Source organism: Pan paniscus, chromosome 6 (genome assembly GCF_029289425.2).
Source record: "Pan paniscus chromosome 6, NHGRI_mPanPan1-v2.0_pri, whole genome shotgun sequence".
Taxonomy (NCBI): domain Eukaryota; kingdom Metazoa; phylum Chordata; class Mammalia; order Primates; family Hominidae; genus Pan; species Pan paniscus.
In genome coordinates, this window is record NC_073255.2 from 188,464,319 (window position 1) to 188,484,918 (window position 20,600).

Sequence of the window (20,600 nt, forward strand, 5' to 3'; positions counted from 1 at the left end):
CCACTGCCCTAGGTTCATGGTAAGTACTGCCTGGCTACTGCCAGTGTTCATTCAAGGCCCAAGGGCTCTTCAGTCAGCTTGTAGTGAATGCTGCCAGGCCTGAGACTCTCCCTTCGGGGCAGCAGGCTCCCCTCTGGCCCAGGACAAGTCCAGAAATACCATCCAAGAGCCAAGGCCTGAAATCAAGGACCCCAAGGGCCCGCTTGGTGCTCTACCCCACTGTGGCCACACTGATACCTAGGCTGCAAGGCAAAGTCCCCTTTGCTCTTCTCTCTCCTTTTCTCAAGCAGAAGTCCCTTTCTGTAGCCACCACATCTGGGAGTGTGCTGGGTCACACCTGAAGCCAGCACGTCTCTGAGTCTCACCCAAAGGTCCATGATGAGTATGGCCTGGTTACCACTGCTGATGATTTGGGGCCCAAGCGCTCTTTATTCAGCAGGTGATAAATCCTGCCAGAACTAGGTCCTTCTGTTCAAGGTAGCAGGTTCCCTTGTAGCCCAGGCTGTGTCTAGAAATGTTATCTGGGACATTTGGTGTCCAGGGTCTGGAATGGGAGCTTCAGGACTTTGCCTGGTGCCCTATTCTGTTGTGGCAGAGCTAGTGTCCAAGTTGTAAGAGAAAATCCTGTTTACTCTTCCGTCTCCTTTCCTCAAGTGGAAGGAAAGAGTCTCCCCTGGAGCTGCGAGCTGCACTGCCTGGGGTTGAGGGAGGGGTGGTGCAAGCACTCCCTTGGTGGTCCTGTTGGTGTCTTACTGGGCTGTGTGCCCTCCAAGTCCATTGGCTCCAAGCCCAGCCCAGCACCAAGACTTGCCCAGGAATTGCAGTCTTTGTGGTCTGGACTGCTATTCAAGTTTATTTTGAATCCCAGAGCAGTTTAGCCCATGGTGGTAAGTCTTGCTGGAACTTGAGTTTCCACCACCAGGATGGGCAATTCCCCTCTGGCTAGAGCTCTAAATGCTTCCTCTGTGGGCGCCAGCTGAATTCTGCCCCCTGTTGCTTTCCACTGTGACAGGGCAGCACTGAGTTCCGATGTGAAAGTCCTACAATCCCTGCCCTCTCCCTCCCCCAAACACAGAGATTCTCTTTCTGTGCCACAGGAATGGAGAGGGGTGGTGTCAGCAATTCACGACTTTATCCTCTTCAGTGCCTCTTGCAGTGATATTATGTTAAAACCATGTGATTGCTCACCTGATTTTTAGTTCTTATGAAGGTGCTTTGTTGTGTGGATTGTTGTTTAATTTGGGAAGATGATTGGTGGAGGCTTCCATTTGGCCATCTGGCTCTGCCTTTCCTCCTAGAATTATATCTGGTTTTTTTGTTTTTTGTTTTTTGTTTTTTTTTCAGTAGTTTGTGGCAGCTGGGATTTTGACCAGATCCACATTTATTTGGTTGATATGCCTCTTAAGCTTCTTTTTTTTTCTTTGCAATATGTTTGTTAAAGAAATTGGGTTATTTGTCTTGTACAACTTCATATATTTTTAAAATGAATGCTGTTGGGATAAATAGAAAAATATCAAGGCCCCCACCCTCCAATTCTGGTAGACTTTACCTCTTGAGGGATATTAGTATGCTCGTGATGGACTAGTTTTGCTTATTTTTAGCATCAAGGAAGATTTGGTCTGGCATTTCTTTCTACTTCACATTATGAGAACAGTTGGTTGGTTGGTTTTCCAAACATAAAATGGTATTGTAATTTGGAATATGCTTTTCATACTACTCTGCACTCACCAAAATATTCTGGTATTACTCTCCTCCCCCAAATCACAGATGTAGGGTAGACTCTTCAGAATTTTAAAAAATCATGTTTTCCTTTTCCCCAGAAATAGTATATTTTGAGATCTACTCTGCCTAAGCAAAAATAGGAAATAGAAAAACCTCTCTTTATCCTCAGTGTGTATCACTCGAACTTTTCAAGTTAAATGTTATCAAGCAGTAAGTGTCTGTTCTTCACTCTGACAATTTCTTTGCTGTTCCTTGTAAAAAGTTCTACTGCGCTTTTTGTTGTGGTAAAATATACATAATGTAAAATTTATCATTTTAACTATTTTTAACTGTATAATTGAGTGGCATTAAGTCCATTCACAGTATTTTGTCACTATCACCAAAACGTTTTCATTACCCCAAACAGAAATCTGTAACCATTAAGCAATAATTCCCCATTTTCCCAGCCCCTTTCTGTTTGTGTGAATATGCGTATTCTAGATACCTCATATAAGCAGAATTGTACGGTATTTATCCTGTTGTGTCTGATTTATTTCACATAATGTTTTCAAGATTCATCCATGCTGTAACATGCATTATACTTCATTCTTTTTTATGGCTGAATAATATTCCATTGTGTGTATATATCACAGTTTGCTTATCCATTCATCCCCTAGGATATTGGATTGTTTCCACCTTTTGGCTATTGGGAATACTGTTGCTGTGAACATGTGTTCACAGGTATCTGACCCGTTTTCAATTCTTTTGAGTATACTATATACTCAAAAGTATATTGTATATGTATACACTATATATTTGTATATATTTATACAGTATACCTATATATAGTGGAGTGGCACTGCTGGGTTATATGGCAGTTCCATGTTTAACATATTGAGGAACTGACAAACTCTTCTTCACATTTTAAAAACTGCTTTCTTAAAGATCTTCGTACCTTACTAGTTGCTAAATCTGATGGCTGTACCTCTCTTCTCACCTGTCTTAGCTTCTCTATAAATCTTTGTGGCACCTCACATTGCTGTCGATAGACCCTCTTATTTTTCTGCTTTGTGATCCTTCTCAGGCCCTTCCTGGGTTCTTCCTCCTCCACACAGTCCTTAAATGTACATGTTCCCAGAGGTTCAGTTACTTAAACTCTCCTTTGCTATTATTTTCATGTAACTTAAACTATCCTTTTGATTTTAAACACCTCTCTCAGGCCTACATTTGAACTTGAATCTCATAGGCATTTCCATATCAGTGTTCTCTCAAATGTGACATGTCTAAAACAACATTCATCTTCTGTTAATCCTCTCAAGCCCATTCTCTCCGTGGTCCCTGTCACTAAGGCTTGAAAGCTGTATATTGATTTTATTATCCCTTTGTCCCTTGGGGACCCATGCCCTGTAAAGTTGACGAGTGCGGGCAGTTCTCCTGCTGGTCCTCCTTTGCACTCACTTTCACAGTTCTAAATCATGCTATGAGAGCGTCTTTCTTGAATTTTTCTAACTATATTTCTTGGTTCTAGATTTTTTTCCCCTCTGTTCCAAATCATTTTCCACACAGCTGCTAGAATTTTCTCCCTAAGATATATTTGCTTAAAGACAATACCCCTTTTGCATGCAGAACAAGTTAATTCTTCTCATCCTCAGAATTAGATCCCCTTCCTGTCTTCATATAATTAATTACCTTCCAGTAACCTTATCCTGCTCTGTGATTCATCTGTATTCATTACTACAGCCAATCATTCTACTTGCTTTTCTCTTTGGAAAACTGAAAATGTACAGGTTGCAGTTTCCCAAGACTTGAACTTTCTCCTTGAAATATTTCAGTATTTGGCCACTGGAATTTTAATCCTTAAAGCCAACACTTAAATCTCAACTTATCTAAGAAATCATCTTCAAGTGTTTCAGACAAAATTAATGTCTGCATCCTCATTCCATATAGTTTGCTTATATCTTTATTGTAGCACACTTTGAAGTTTGCTTCAGGATATGCTAAAGTTTTCCACCTGATTTATTATTTCTTTATGATTTTTTTCCTTAGAGAAAAAGATTACCGATCAAAATGTGTAACGATTTCCGAGGCCCTCATGATGTTGTCAGACTGCTTTTAAAAAGCTGTCTGCACTTTGGCTGGGTGGCTCAAGCCTATAATCCCAGCACTTTGGGAGGCCAAGGTGGGAGGATCACTTGAGGCCAGGAGTTTGAGACCAGCCTGAGCAACATAAAATAAATAAATAAACCTTTTGTCTGCACAAAAATAAATAAATAAACCTTGCAATTTATAATTTCATCATTGATAAGTGTATCATTTAACTACTATACTTTGAATGTAAGTATTTAGAAAAACTTTCCTAGTTTTTGTTAGAAAATAATATCTTATTTTTATTTGCTTGTTTTTGCTAATTATTGAGACTGAAGACTTTTCCAATGTATTTCCTTGTATGTTTCTCCAGTGAATAGTCTTTTTTATATACTTGTTCCATTAATCTAATACTTTATTCATTTATCTAATCCCATGACTCATTTGCTATAGATATTTTTTCTATTTTTGTCCTTTTGCTTTTTAATTTTGGCCATCACCTTTTGACTTATAGTAATAGCTTTAATTGATTTTTAAGATTAATATTTGTAAATGTTTTCTTTAGTTTTCAATATATTTTTAGAAACTTGGAAAGAGTTGGTAAAAAGACAAGGGAACTTCATTATAAATTGTATTTTAAAAGAGAAAGCATATATTATCCTTACAATCTATTGATCAGTTAACTTAAAAATCTTCAGGATAGTAAAAAGGTCTACCTCACTTTTTTTTTTTTTTTTTTTTTTTTTGCTCCTTCCTGTACACCTTCCTGCACAGTGATCTTTCCGGTTTTTTTGATTGTGGTAAAATGTAGATAACATGAAGTTTATAGTTTTAATGAATTTTTTTCTTTTCTTTTTTTTTTTTTTGAGGCAGGGTCTCATGCTGTTTCCCTGGCAGAAGTGGTGCAGTGGCTATGGTCATGGCTTACTGCAGCCTTGATTTAGTGGGCTCAAGTGATCCTTCTGCTGCAGTCCCCTGAGTAGCTGGGAACACAGGTGCACACCACCATGTCTGGCTAATTTTTTTTTTTTTTTTTGTACTTTTGTAGAGACAGGGTTTCACCATGTTGCCCAGGCTGGTCTTGAACTCCTGGGCTCAAGCGATCCGCCCACCTCAGCCTCCCAAAGTGCTAGAACTACAGGCGTGAGCCACTGAGCTTGGCATGTTCATGTTACTCAATCCCTGAGCCTATTCATGCTATTGGAAAGGTTGCTGTGTTTGTTAGGGTTCTCCAGAGAAACAGAACCCATAGGATGTGTGTATACACACACACAAATGCACACGCACAGATTTATTTTAAGGAACTGACTTAAACAATTGTTAGGAGTGTGTGGAGACTAGCAAATCTGAAATCTGTGGAGCAGGCCAGAGACACCGGGAGGAGTTGCTGTTGCAATTTGAGTCCAAAGGCAGCGCGGGGGCAGAATTCCATTGGTATGTGTTCAGATTTCCTCCTCTTATAAAGACACCAGTCCTATTTGACTAGGGCTCAGCCTAATGGCTTCATTTTAATTTAACTATTCTTTAAAGACTCTATCCGTAAATACAGTTACACTCTGAGGTACTGGGGGTTAGGACTTCAACATGAATTTTTAGGAAAACACAATTCATCCCATAAAAGATGCCAAATAATCTCCTGTGGGATGGAGTGGGAGGAAGCAAACCAGCAGATATTTTCTTAAACTCATTTATGGAATTCATAATTTTGTATGAAATGCATTTTATAAATGGCTAGCAATTCACTTTTATTATCTGATGTTATATTTATAAATTGCTAGGTAATCTATTCTGTCTCCAAAGTGTTTCCAGAAAATTCTGACTTCTCATTTCATAATAAGTTACGAGGTATTTGGTATATATAAAGCGTGTGTGTATACATATATATATACACACAAAGTACCAGGTATTTGGTACTTTTTGTTAAGAGGATACTTTTTAAATTAAATATTTCTCAAAAACTAGAATTGGTGCTTATTACTATCTTATTCTATAAAGTATATAAACTCAATATTGAATCTTACAAAAATATTAAAGTCATTAGCATTTCCTTACCGACAAGATTGGACTTCTAAAATTTTGCATCATGGGAACTAAAAATTCCTCTTTTTAAAATAAAACATTTTGTTTTGTGGTAATTGTAGATTCACATGTAATTATAAGAAATAATATCAAGAGATCTTGTGTACCCTTTACCTAATTTCCCCCAATGGTAATATCTTGCAAAAGTATACTGTAATATTAAAACCAGAATATTGACGTCCTACACCCATCTTCCCCCTTCCACAACCCCCCAAATCCCTGTTGTCCTCAGTTCATGGAAATCACTAATTTGTTCTCTGTTTCTATAATTTTGTCATGTGAAGGATGTTATATAAATGGAATCATACAGTAAGTAAGCTTTTAGGATTAGATTTTTTCAGTCAGCATAATTCCCTTGATTCATCCAAGTTGTCACATTTATCGGTAGTTTGGAAAATGCCGTTTAGAGTCCCAGCCCCAGCATCACAGAACAGGGTTTCTGAGACTTGGCACTATGGACATTTGGACCAGATAATTCTTTGTTTTTGAGGACTGTTCTGTGCATTTTAGGATGTGCAGCATCCGGGGCATTTACCCAATGGATGTTAATAGGATCTCGCCAGGTATGGCAACCAAAAATGTCTTCAGACATTGCCTAAAGTTCCCGCGAGTTGCCACGTTTTCCCAGAAACTACCAAGTATCCTATCCCTTGGGTGAGAACCACTGGAGTAGAGTATAGAAAGTGGACTTGGAGTGAAGAGACTACAACTTAACCACTGGCAAAATCCATCCTCAGACTACTCTGCATGTCTACACACCCTGCTACACACATGTCCATGGGAGCATTCCCTTACCTAGAGACTACATTGTAACATTACAGTGAAATTTGTATTAAATAATGAAGAAGCAGAAGTAAAAAGAAAATAGTTAACATATACAGAGACACACACCAAACCCATGAGAATGGACTCTGGAGGCTGTGTCCTTTGACTCCATGGACAAGACTCAACTAAATCATGTGGACACATTATAACCTCTAGAAACCAATATGCATACAGAACCCTGCACCTGGGTGTCAGGTGTCAGCGTTAAAGGAACGGTAGTTTGTTGGGTCAGATACTTTTTTTTTTTTGAGACAGATTCTTGCTTCATCTACTCAGGCTGGAGTGCAGTGCATGATCACTTGGCTCACTGCAGCCTTGACCTCCCCAGGCTCAAGTGATCCTTCCACCTCAGCCTCCCAAGTAGCTGGGACCACAGGTGTGTGCCAGCATGCCCAGCTAATTTTTTTTTTTTTTTGGTGTTCTTTGTAGCGACAGGGTTTTGCGATGTTGCCCAGGCCAGTCTTGAATTCCTGGGCTCAAGCTGTGTGCCTGCTGGGCCTCTCAAAGTACTGGGATTATAGGCATGAGCCACTGCACCTAGCCCAGATACTTTCTTTTTTTAAAAAGCATATCATGGAAATTTTCAGACATGAAAAAAGTAATAGATTTTTAAAAATCTATTAGTAATTTTTTTTTAAAACTATAGCCCTGCCCTTCTTGGTTAATTGAAGCAAATCTCAGATATTAGATGGTTTTTCCTTTTTTTTTTTTTTTGAGATGGAGTTTCACTCTGTTGCCCAGGTTGGAGTGCAGTGGTGCCACCTTGGTTCACTGCAACCTCCGCCTCCCAGGTTTGAGCTATTCTCTTGTCTCAGCCTCCTAAGTAGCTGGGATTACAGGCGCCTGCTACCATGCCCGGCTAAATTTTGTATTTTTAGTAGAGATAGGGTTTCACCATGTTGGCCAGGCTGGTCTCAAATTCCTGACCTCAAATGACCCACCGGCCTCAGCCTCCCAAAGTGCTGGGATTGTAGGTGTGAACCACCGTGCCCGGCCAGAATTAGATGATTTTGGTGATGCAAAATAATCTATGTCCTGACCCCCGTTCTTTTTAAAATAAACTTTTAGTTTTAGCGTAGCCTTAGATTTACAGAATATTGTGAAGATAGTAGAGAATTCCCACATATCCCATATCCAATCTCCCCTGTTATTAACATCTTACATTAATATGGTACGTTTATTTCAGTTAATGCTAATGTCCATACTGTATTCAGATTTTCTTAGTTTTTACCTAATGTGCTTTTGCTGTTCTAAGGACAGTAGGTAAAAGCTAAGGCTCTCATGCAGGATACCACACTGTATTTGGTCATTATGTCTCCTTAGGCTCTTCTTGGCTGTGACAGTTTCTCACACTTTCCTCGTTTTTGATGACCCTGACAGTTTTGAGAAATACAGGCATATGCTGGTGATACTGTGGGTTCGGTTCTGAGCCACTGCAATAAAGGGACTATCACAAAGTGAATCACACACATTTTTTGGCGGGGGGTGCATATAAAAGTTATGTTTACACTATACCGTAGTCTTTTAAGTGTGCAATAGTATTATAGCTTAAAAAAAAAGCCCAATGTGCATGCCTTAATTTTAAAAATGCTTTATTGTTCAAAAATGCTAATGATCATCTGAGCCTTCAGTGAGTGGTAATGTTTTTGCTGGTGAGAGTCTTGCCTTAACATTGATGCCTGCTGATGCTTCCTGAAGGTTAGGATGGCTGTGGCAAGTTCTTTTTGTTTTGTTTTGTTTTGTTTTTTTGAGATGGAGTCTTGCTCTGTTGCCCAGGTTGGTGCCATCTTGGCTCACCGCAACCTCTGCCTCCCGGTTCAAGCGATACTCCTGCCTCAGCCTCCCGAGTAGCTGGGACTACAGGCATGCGTCACCATACCCGGCTAATTTTTTTGTATTTTTAGTAGAGATGGGGTTTCACCATGTTGGCCAGGCTGGTCTCAAATTCCTGACCTCAAATGATCGGCCTGTCTCGGCCTCCCAAACTGCTGGGATTACAGGCGTGAGCCACTGTGCCTGGCCAAGTTCTTAAAATAAGACAGAAGTAAAGTCTGACTCATCGATTGACTTTCCATTCATGAAAGATTTTTCTGTAGCTGTTTGATAGCAATTTACCCACAGTAGAACTTCTTTCAAAATTAGAGTCAATCCTCTAAAACGCTGCTGCTACTTTATGAACTAAATTTAGTAATATGCTTTTTGTTATCGTTTCAACAGTGTTCACAGCATCATCACCAGGAGCGATTCCATTTCAAGAAACCATTTATTTGCACATCCATATCTTCCGTCTCTATTTCTATTTCTGGTTCTCCTGCTATTTCCACCCTATCTGCAGTGACTTACTCCACTGAAGTCTTGAACCTGTCGGTCATCTGTGAAGGTTGGAACCAACTTCTTCTAAATTCCCGTTAATATTGACATTTTGTAGTTCTGGCAAATGTGGAATAAAAAAATAAATGCTATTTTGACCTCCTCTAATGAATGGGTTTTTGTTGTTGTTGTTTTGTGAGATACAGTTTTGCTTTGTCACCCAGGCTGGAGTGCAGTGCTGCAGTCATAGCTCACTGCAGCTTCAAACTTCTGGGTTCAAGCAGTCCTCCCACCTCAGCCTCCCGAGTTGTTGGGACTACAGGCATGTGCCACCATGCCCAACTTTTTTTTTGTATTTTTTTTTTTTGTAGCAATTGGGTCTCACTCTGTTGTCCAAGCTGGTCTTGAACTCTAGGCCTCAAGTAACCCTCCCACCTCCACCTCCAAAAGAGTTGGGATTACAGGCATGAGACACCATACCTGGCTATAAATGTTCTTAATGGCATCTAGAATGATAAAGCTTTTCCAGAAAGTTTTCAATTTATTTTGCACAGATCCACCAAAGGAATCACTGTCTGTGACAGCTGTAGTCTTATGCAATTTATTTCTTAAATAATTAGACTTGAAAGTAGAAATTACTCCTTGATCCATGGGCTGCAGAATGGACAGTGTGTTAGCAGGCATGAAAACAACATTTATCTCCTTGTATATATCCATGAGAGTTTTGGGGTGACTAGGTATGTTGTCAGTGAGCAGTGATATTTTGAAAGCAATCTTTCTGATTAGTAGGTCTCAACAGTGGGCTTAATATATTTAGTAAATCATGCTGTAAAACAGATGTTCTGTCATCCAGGCTTTGTTGTTCCATTTCTAGAGCACAGGCAAGAGTAGATTTTGCATAATTCTTAAAGGCCCTGAGATTTTCAGAATGGTAAGTGAGCATTGGCTTCAACTTAAAGTCACCAGCTGCATCAGCCCCTAACAAGAGAGTCACCCTATGTGGAAGCCGGACATTGATATCTCTAGCTATGAAAGGTTCTAAATGGCATCTCCTTCCAATAGACGGCTGTTTGGTCTACATTGAAAATATATTGTTTAGTGTAGCCATCCTCATCAGTGATCTTAGCTAGATCTTTTGGATAACTTGCTGCAGCTTCTCCATCAGCACTTGCTGCCTCACCTTACACTTTTATGTTGTGGAGATGATATCTTTTTAAACCTCATGAGCAATTCTTTGCCAGTTTCAAACATTTCTTCTGCAGCTTCCTTACTTTTCTCAGTCTGCATAGAATTGAAGAGAATTAGGGACTTGCCCTAAGACTGGTTTAAAGGAATGTTTTGGCTGGTTTGATCTTCTCTCTGGAGCACTAAAGCTTTCTCCATATCCGCATTGATGCTGTGTCACTTTCTTATTCCTGTGTTCACTGGCATAGCATTTTTAATTCCCTTCAAGAATTTTCCTTTGCGTTCACAACTTGGCTGTTTGGTGCAAGAGGCCTAGCTTTCAGCCCATCTTGGCTTTCCACATGCCTTCCTCACTAAGCTAAATCACTGGTAGTTTTTTTTTATATATATATACTTTAATTTCTAGGGTACATGTGCACAACGTGCAGGTTTGTTACATATGTATACATGTGCCATGTTGGTGTGCTGCACTCATTAACTCGTCATTTACATTAGGTATATCTCCTAATGCTATCCCTCCCCCCCTCCCACCCCACGACAGACCCCGGTGTGTGATGTTCCCCTTCCTGTTTCCAAGTGTTCTCATTGTTCAATTCCCACCTATGAGTGAGAACATGCGGTGTTTGGTTTTTTGTCCTTGCAGTAGTTTGCTGAGAATGATGGTTTCCAGCTTCATCCATGTCCCTACAAAGGACATGAACTCACCCTTTTCTATGGCTGTATAGTATTCCATGGTGTATATGTGCCACATTTTCTTAATCCAGTCTATCATTGATGGACATTTGGGTTGGTTCCAAGTCTTTGCTATTGTGAATAGTGACACAATAAACATACGTGTGCATGTGTCTTTATAGCAGCATGATTTATAATCCTTTGGGTATATACCCAGTAATGGGATGGCTGGGTCAAATGGTATTTCTAGTTCTAGATCCTTGAGGAATCGCTACACTGTCTTCCACAATGGTTGAACTAGTTTACAGTCCCACCAACAGTGTAAAAGTGTTCCTATTTCTCCACATCCTCTCCAGCACCTGTTGTTTCCTGACTTTTTAATGATCGCCATTCTAACTGGTGTGAGATGGTATCTCATTGTGGTTTTGATTTGCATTTCTCTGATGGCCAGTGATGATGAGCATTTTTTCATGTGTCTATTGTCTGCATAAATGTCTTCTTTTGAGAAGTGTCTGTTCATATCTTTCGCCCACTTTTTGATGGGGTTGTTTGTTTTTTTTTTGTAAGTTCGTTTGAGTTATTTGTAGATTCTAGATATTAGCCCTTTGTCAGATGAGTAGATTGTAAAATTTTTCTCCCATTCTGTAGGTTGCCTGTTCACTCTGATGGTAGTTTCTTTTGCTGTGCAGAAGCTCTTTAGTCTAATTAGATCCCATTTGTCAATTTTGGCTTTTGTTGCCATTGCTTTTGGTGTTTTAGACATGAAGTCCTTGGCCATGCCTATGTCCTGAATGGTATTGCCTAGGTTTTCTTCTAGGGTTTTTATGGTTTTAGGTCTAACATTTAAGTCTTCAATCCATCTTGAATTAATTTTTGTATAAGGTGTAAGGAAGGGATCCAGTTTCAGCTTTCTACTTATGGCTAGCCAGTTTTCCCAGCACCATTTATTAAATAGGGAATCCTTTCCCCATTTATTGTTTTTGTCAGGTTTGTCAAAGATCAGATGGTTATAGATGTGTGGTATTATTTCTGAGGGCTTTGTTCTGTTCCATTGGTCTATATCTCTGTTTTGGTACCAGTACCATGCTGTTTTGGTTACTGTAGGCTTGTAGTATAGTTTGAAGTCAGATAGCATGATGCCTCCAGCTTTTTCCTTTTGGCTTAGGATTGTCTTGGCAATGTGGGCTCTTTTTTGGTTCCACATGAACTTTAAAGTAGTTTTTTCCAATTCTGTGAAGAAAGTCATTGGTAGCTTGATAGGGATGGCATTGAATCTATAATTATCTTGGGCAGTATGGCCATTTTCACGATATTGATTCTTCCTATCCATGAGCATGGAATGTTCTTCCATTTGTTTGTGTCCTCTTTTATTTCATTGAGCAGTGGTTTGTAGTTCTCCTTGAAGAGATCCTTCACATCCCTTGTAAGTTGGATCCCTAGGTATTTATTCTCTTTGAAGCAATTGTGAATGGGAGTTCACGCATGATTTGGCTGTTACTGGTGTATAAGGATGCTTGTGATTTTTGCACATTGATTTTGTATCCTGAGACTTTGCTGAAGTTGCTTATCAGCTTAAGGAGATTTTGGGCTGAGATGATGAGGTTTTCTAAATATACAATCATGTCATCTGCAAACAGGGACAATTTGACTTCCACTTTTCCTAATTGAATACCCTTTATTTCTTTCTCCTGCCTGATTGCCCTGGCGAGGACTTCCAACAGTATGTTGAATAGGAGTGGTGAGAGAGGGCATCCCTGTCTTGTGCCAGTTTTCAAAGGGAATGCTTCCAGTTTTTGCCCATTCAGTATGATATTGGCTGTGGGTTTGTCGTAAATAGCTCTTACTATTTTGAGATACATCCCATCAATACCTAATTTATTGAGAGTTTTTAGCATGGAGGGCTGTTGAATTTTGTCAAAGGCCTTTTCTGCATCTATTGAGATAATCGTGTGGTTTTTGTCTTTGTTCTGTTTATATGGTAGATTACGTTTGTTGATTTTCATATGTTGAACCAGCCTTGCATCCCAGGGATGAAGCCCACTTGATCATGGTGGATAAGCTTTTTGATGTGCTGCTGGATTTGGTATGCCAGTATTTTATTGAGGATTTTTGCATCGGTGTTCATCAGGGATATTGGTCTAAAATTCTCTTTTTTTGTTGTGTCTCTGCCAGGCTTTGGTATCAGGATGATGCTGGCTTCATAAAATGAGTTAGGGAGGATTCCCTCTTTTTCTATTGATAGGAATAGTTTCAGAAGGAATGGTACCAGCTCCTCCTTGTACTTCTGGTAGAATTCAACTGTGAATCCATCTGGTCCTGGACTTTTTTTTGTTGGTAGGCTATTAAGTATTGCCTCAATTTCAGAGCCTGTCATTTTTCTATTCAGGGATTCAACTTCTTCCTGGTTTAGTCTTGGGAGGGTGTATGTGTCCAGGAATTTATCCATTTCTTCTAGATTTTCAGTTTATTTGTGTAGAGGTGTTTATAGTATTCTCTGATGGTAGTTTGTATTTCTGTGGGATTGGTGGTGATATCCCCTTTATCATTTTTTATTGCGTCTATTTGATTCTTCTCTTTTTTCTTCATTAGTCTTGCTAGCGGTCTATCAATTTTGCTGATCTTTTCAAAAAACCAGCTCCTGGATTCATTGATTTTTTTGAAGGGTTTTTTGTGTCTCTATCTCCTTCAGTTCTGCTCTGATCTTGGTTATTTCTTGCCTTCTGCTAGCTTTTGAATGTGTTTGCTCTTGCTTCTCTAGTTCTTTTAATTGTATGTTAGGGTGTCAATTTTAGATCTTTCCTGCTTTCTTTTGTGGGCATTTAGTGCTATAAATTTCCCTCTACCCACTGCTTTAAATGTGTCCCAGAGATTCTGGTATGTTGTGTCTTTGTTCTCATTGGTTTCAAAGAACATCTTTATTTCTGCCTTCATTTCATTATGTACCCAGTAGTCATTCAGGAGCAGGTTGTTCAGTTTCCATGTAGTTGAGCGGTTTTGAGTGAGTTTCTTAATCCTGAGTTCTAGTTTGATTGCACTGTGGTCTGAGAGACAGTTTCTTATAATTTCTGTTCTTTTACATTTGCTGAGGAGTGCTTTACTTCCAACTATGTGGTCAATTTTGGAATAAGTGCGATGTGGTGCTGAGAAGAATGTATATTCTGTTGATTTTGGGTAGAGAGTTCTGTAGATGTCTATTAAGTCCGCTTAGTGCAGAGCTGAGTTCAATTCCTAGATATCCTTGTGAACTTTGTGTCTCATCGATCTGTCTAATGTTGACAGTGGGGTGTTAAAGTCTGCCATTATTATTGCATGGGAGTCGAAGTCTCTTTGTAGGTCTCTAAGGACTTGCTTTATGAATCTGGGTGCTCCTGTATTGGGTGCATATTTAGGATAGTTCGCTCTTCTTGTTGAATTGATCCCTTTACCATTATGTAATGGCCTTGTCTCTTTTGATCTTTATTGGTTTAAAGTCTGTTTTATCAGAGACTAGGATTGCAACCCCTGCCTTTTTTTGTTTTCCATTTGCTTGGTAGACCTTCCTCCATCCCTTTATTTTGAGCCTATGTGTGTCTCTGCACATGAGATGGGTCTCCTGAATATAGCACACTGATGGGTCTTGACTCTTTATCCAGTTTGCCAATCTGTGTTGTTTAATTGGAGCATTTAGCCCATTTACATTTAAGGTTAATATTGTTATGTGTATTTGATCCTGTCATTATGATGTTAGCTGGTTATTTTGCTTGTTTGTTGATGCAGTTTCTTCCTAGCATTGATGGTCTTTACAATTTGGCATGTTTTTGCAGTGTCTGGTACCGGTTGTTCCTCTCCATCTTTAGTGCTTCCTTCAGGAGCTCTTGTAGGGCAGGCCTGATGGTGACAAAATCTCTCAGCATTTGCTTGTCTGTAAAGGATTTTATTTCTCCTTCACTTATAAAGCTTAGTTTAGCTGGATATGAAATTCTGGGTTGAAATTTCTTTTCTTTAAGAACGTTGCATATGGTCCCCACTCTCTTCTGGCTTGTGGAGTTTCTGCCAGGAGATCCGCTGTTAGTCTGATGGGCTTCCCTTTGTGGGTAACTCGACCTTTGTCTCTGGCTGCCCTTAACATTTTTTCCTTCATTTCAACTTTGGTGAATCTTCCAATTATGTGCCTTGGAGTTGCTCTTCTCAAGGAGTATCTTTGTGGCGTTCTCTGTATTTCCTGAATTTGAATGTTGGCCTGCCTTGCTAGGTTGGGGAAATTCTCCTGGATAATATCCTGCAGAGTGTTTTCCAACTTGGTTCCATTCTCCCCGTCACTTTCAGGCACACCAATCAGACGTAGATTTGGTCTTTTCACATAGTCTCATATTTCTTGGAGGCTTCGTTCCTTTTTACTCTTTTTTCTCTAAACTTCTCTTCTTGCTTCATTTCATTCATTTGATCTTCAATTACTGATACCCTTTCTTCCAGTTGATCTAATCGGCTATTGAAGCTTGTGCATTCGTCACGTAGTTCTCGTGCCATGGTTTTCAGCTCCATCAGGTCATATAAGAACTTCTCTACATTCTAGTTAGCCATTTGTCTAATCTTTTTTCAAGGTTTTTAGCTTCTTTGCGATGCGTTCGAACTTCCTCCTTTAGCTCGGAGTAGTTTGATCGTCTGAACCCTTCTTCTCTCAACTCGTCAAAGTCATTCTCCATCCAGCTTTGTTCTATTGCTGGCGAGGAGCTGCATTCCTTTGGAGGGGGAGAGGCACTCTGATTTTTAGAATTTTCAGCTTTTCTGCTGTGTTTTTCCCCATCTTTGTGGTTTTATCTACCTTTGGTCTTTGATGATGGTGATGTACAGATGGGATTTCGGTGTGAATGTCCTTTCTGTTTGTTAGTTTTCCTTCTAATAGTCAGGACCCTCAGCTGCAGGTCTGTTGGAGTTTGCTGGAAGTCCACTCCAGATGCTGTTTGCCTGGGTATCAGCAGCGGAGGCTGCAGAACAGCAAATATTGATGAACAGTGAATGTTGCTGCCTGATTGTTCCTCTGAAAGCTTCATCTCAGAGGGGTACCCAGCTGTGTGGGGTGTCAGTGTGCCCCTACTGGGAGGTGCCTCCCAGTTAGGCTACTCGGGGGTCAGGGACTCACTTGAGGAGGCAGTCTGTCCATTCTCAGATCTTAAACTCTGTGCTGGGAGAACCACTACTCTATTCAAAGCTGTCAGACAGGGACATTTAAGTCTGCAGAGGTTTCTGCTGCCTTTTGTTTGGCTACGCCCTGCCCCCAGAGGTGGAGTCTACAGAGGCAGGCAGGCCTTGAGCTGCGGTGGGCTCCACCCAGTTTGAGCTTCCTGGCTGCTTTGTTTACCTACTCAAGCCTCAGCAATGACGGGCACCCCTCCCCCAGCCTCGCTGCTGCCTTGCAGTTCGATCTCAGACTGCTGTGCTAGCAATGAGCAAGGCTCTGTGGGCGTGGGACCCTCCGAGCCAGGCATGGGATGTAATCTCCTGGTGTGCCATTTGCTAAGACCATTGGAAGAGCACGGTATTAGGGTGGGAGTGACCCTATTTTCAAGGTGCCGTCTGTTACAGCTTCCCTTGGCTAGGAAAGGGAATTCCCTGACCCCTTGCAGTTCCCAGATGAGGCGATGCCTCACCCTGCTTTGGCTCACACTCAGTAGGCTGCACCCACTGTCCTGCACCCACTGTCCAACAAGCCCCATTGAAACGAACCCGGTACCTCAGTTGGAAATGCAGAAATCACCCGTCTTCTGCGTCACTCACGCTGGGAGCTGTAGACTGGAGCTGTTCCTATTTGGCCATCTTGGAACCGCCCCCAATCACTTGTAGTTTTTTATTTAAAGTGAGAGATGTGTGACTCTTCCTTTCCCTTGAACACTTATAAGCCATTGTAGGGTTATTAATTGTCTGGATTTCAATATGGTTTTGTCTTAGGGAACAGGGAGGCCCAAGGAGATGGGGAAAGACAAAGGAATGGCTGGTTTGGTTGAGCAGTGAGAACACACACATTTATTGAGTAAGTTCCCTGTTTCACATCTGCACGTGGTTCCTTGTGTCCCAAAACAATTACAGGAGTAACATCAAAGATCATCGACACAGATCACATAACAAATATCATAGTAATAAAAAAGTTGAAATATCCTGAGTATTAGCAAAACGTAACACCGAAACACGAAGTAAACAAATACTGATGGGAAAATGGTGCTCATATACTTGGTCAATGCAGGGTTGCCACAACTCTTCAATTTGTAAAACAAACAAACAAAAACCACAACGTCAACGAAGCACAATAAAGTGAAATATTTAAATGAGGTATACCTCCACTGGTCAGGTATCTTGTAGATGTCCCTCAGTTGGGATTTGTTTCATGTTTTGGGGAGGAAGACTACAGAGGTCAAATGCCATTGTCATCATACCATATTAAGGATACATACTATCTGTGCATATCACAATTTAGAGTAATCTCAATTACCTGGCTGAGGCAGTGGTTGTCAGGTTTCTCCACTGTAAAGTTTCTCCCCACCCTCCCTTCTTGTACTGTAGTCCTTTGGAAGAAAGTCCATGTGCACAGCCCACCCTTGAGGGCGAAGTGTCTAAATTATTTGGAATTCTGTGTGGAGATCTGTTATAGTCTGTCCTGTTTACTATTTAGTCATTTATTTCTCTCAGTTTGGACTTAGGGACGTTTATTTTATACTTTGGGCTATAATGCAATACAACTTTATTTTTTTGTTCAGATGATTGTCACAGCTACGGCTATTACGAGCTCTTCATTTGGTTCCATCTGTCCCTTTGATGTGCCCCCGACATTGTAGTTTTTGTTTGTTTTATTGAGCACTTCCTTATTTTCTGGCACTGCAAGAGCCATCTTGCACATTTCCTGTCCCAGTCTTAGAATCCGCCATTTTTCTAAGGACTTCTGGTCCTTTTTTATTGGAGAATGATATTAAAAACCAAGAACTGGGTGTGTGTTAAGCCATTCTTGCATTACTATAAAGAAATACCAGAGACTGGGTAATTCGTAAAGAAAAGTGGTTTAATTGGCTCAGGGTTCTGCAGGCTTTATGGGAAGCATGGTGCTGGCATCTGCTTGGCTTCTAGGAAGGCCTCGGGAAGCATCCAATCATGGCAGAAGGTGAAGGGGGAGCAGGCACGTCACATGGTGAAAGCAGGAGCAAGCAAAAGAGAGTGGTAGGGGAGGTGCCACATACTTTGAAATGACCAGATCTTGCAAGAACTCCCTGTCAGCAAGTCAGCAGCAAGCCATGAGGGATCGATTAACCCCCATGATCCAAGCATCTCCCACCAGGCCCCACCTCCAGCACTGGATCATGTATCTGCCTCTGTCATATTACACAGAAGTTGCCCTGCCCTAAAAATTCCCCTGTGCTTCATATTGAACCCTCTGCCTCCCCACCCTATGAGCCCCTGACTACTACTGATCTCTTTATCATCTCTATAGTTTTACCTTTTCCAGAATGTCATACAATGGAAAGCATTCAATATGTAGCCTTTTCAAGTTGGCATCCTTCATTTAGCAATATGCATTTCAGTTTCTTTCACATCTTTGTGTAGTTTGATAGTTCTTCTTTTTGCTGAATAAAACTCCATTGTATGGATGTACCACTGTTCATTCATCTTTTGAGGGACCTCTTAGTTGTTTGCTTCCAAGTTTTGACGGTTATAAATAAAGCTGCTGTAAGGTTTCATATGCAGGTTTTTGTGTTGGTGAGTTTTGATAGTTTAAAGAAATTGGTACATTTTTTCTTGTATTTGTGGGCATAGAGTTATTTATAATATTTCTTTATTATCCTTTTACTGTTCATGGGAACAGTATGATGACTGGTTCTTCATTGCTGATATTGGTAATTTGTCTTTTCTCTTTTTTCTAAGGGAAGAGAGGGTACAATCTAATCAGTTTTACCTGGCTAGAGGTTTATCACTTTTTTTGATCTTTTTAAAGAACCAGCTTTTGGTTTTGTTGATTTTTCTCTTACTGTTTTCCTTTTTCCAATTTCATTGATTTCTATTTTAATTTTTATTGTATTTTTTTCTTTTGATTGCCTTAGGCTTAAATTGTTTTCCTTTTTATTTTTAATTTTTTAATTTTTAATTTTCTACTAAGTTCATGTCAGACAAGTAAAATGGGCTGACTTCGTAATAAGATTTGAGGGAGGCATATTTCCCACAAGCACATGAAAACCCAGTCACCACACTTATGAACTACAAAAGAATCAAATTGTTCTTCTTTCTCTGGTTTTCAGAAGTGCAAGCTTAGGTTACTGACTTCAGATCTTTCTTCCTTTCTAATATTTTCATTTAATGCTGCACGTTTTTCTCTAAACACTGTGTGCTTTGTATCCCACAAATGTTGATAAGTTATATTTTCATTTTTACTTTAGTTCAATATATTGTTTAATTTTTGAGACTTCTTAGACCCATGGGTTATTTAGAAATGTGTTAATTTCTAGATATTTGGGGATTTTCCAGATATCGCTGTTACTGATTTCTAGTTTAATTCATGTTATTTGAGACCATGTTTTGTATGCTTTCTAGTCTTGAATCTGTTAAGATGTGTTTTATGGTCCAGAATGTGGTCTATATTGGTGAATGTGAGCTAGAGAAGAATGTATATCTACCATGATTGGATGGAATTTTCTATAAACGTCATTTAGATCAGGTTGATTGACAGTTCTAGTTATCAGTTTCTTTACTGATTTTCTGGCTGCTTGATCTGTCAGTAACTGACAGTGTTGAAGTCTCCAGCTGTAGTAGTGGATTTGTCTCTGTATATTTTTCTTAGTTTTGCCTCATGTATTATGATGCCTTCTTATTTGAAGCATACACATTCAAGACTGTTACGTCTTCTTGGAGAACCGACCTCTTTATTATTATATAAGATCCTTTTTGTCCCTGACTATCAGACAAAATCTGCTTTGTCTGCAGTTACAATTACTCCAGCTTTCTTTGATTTGTAATGTCAGCATGATATATCTTTCTCCATCCCTTTACTGTTAGCATATCTAAAGCTTTATAGTTCAAGTTGGTTTCTTACAGACATGATATAGTTAGGTCTTTTTAAAAACTTTTGTCCACTGTGACACTCTCTTTTGATTGGTGTATTTAGACAATTCACGTTAGAAGTGATTATTAATATCGTTGGATTAGCATCTTCCATCTTTGTAACTGTTTTGCACTCATTGCTTTTTTCTTTCTTTTTTCTTTTTCTTTCTTTTTTTTTTTTTTTTGAGACAGAGTCTCCCCTCTGTCGCCCAGGCTGGAGAGCAGTGGTGCGATCTTGGCTCACTGCAAGCTCCGCCTCCCGGGTTCACACCATTCTCCTGCCTCAGCCTCCCAAGTAGCTGGGACTATAGGTGCCCGCCACCACGCCCAGCTAATTTTTTGTATTTTTGGTGGAGACAGGGTTTTACTGTGTTAGCCAGGATGGTCTCGATCTCCTGACCTCATGATCCGCTTGCTTTGTCCTCCCAAAGTGCTGGGATTACAGGTGTGAGCCACCGCGCCTGGCCTTTTATTTCTTTTTAATTGGACATTTTATGTGATTCAACTTTATCTCCTCTCTTATCTTGTATGAGCTTCCTATTCTTACAGCACAACTTATCTTACAGTTCTAGAAGTCAGAAGTCTGAAAAGCATCTCAGGGGACTAAACTCAAGGTGTTGGCAGGGCTGTTTCACTTTTTTGAGGTTCTGGGAGAGCATCTGTTTCCTTGCCCTATTGAGAAGCCACCT

General features: G+C 40.1%; 1 protein-coding gene and 1 non-coding gene across 5 annotated transcripts in view; one reads left to right on the forward strand and one right to left on the reverse strand.

The window, feature by feature from the left end:
* The window catches only part of GALNT11 (polypeptide N-acetylgalactosaminyltransferase 11), a 97,450-nt gene that overhangs the window by 24,183 nt on the left and 52,667 nt on the right, over positions 1 to 20,600 (forward strand). For 2 of the 4 annotated variants that reach the window (XM_055115546.2, XM_034965299.2), the window contains exon 2: positions 8,908 to 9,070. The exons of the other annotated variants lie outside the window; for them this stretch is intronic. The gene's annotated coding sequence lies outside the window, so the exon portion shown is untranslated. The remainder of the gene's footprint in view (positions 1 to 8,907; positions 9,071 to 20,600) is intronic. 4 annotated transcript variants of the gene reach the window in all.
* LOC112440608 (small nucleolar RNA U13) lies at positions 18,978 to 19,083 on the reverse strand. Its single transcript, XR_003028632.1, has one exon. It is a non-coding gene; the product is annotated as a small nucleolar RNA U13 (small nucleolar RNA).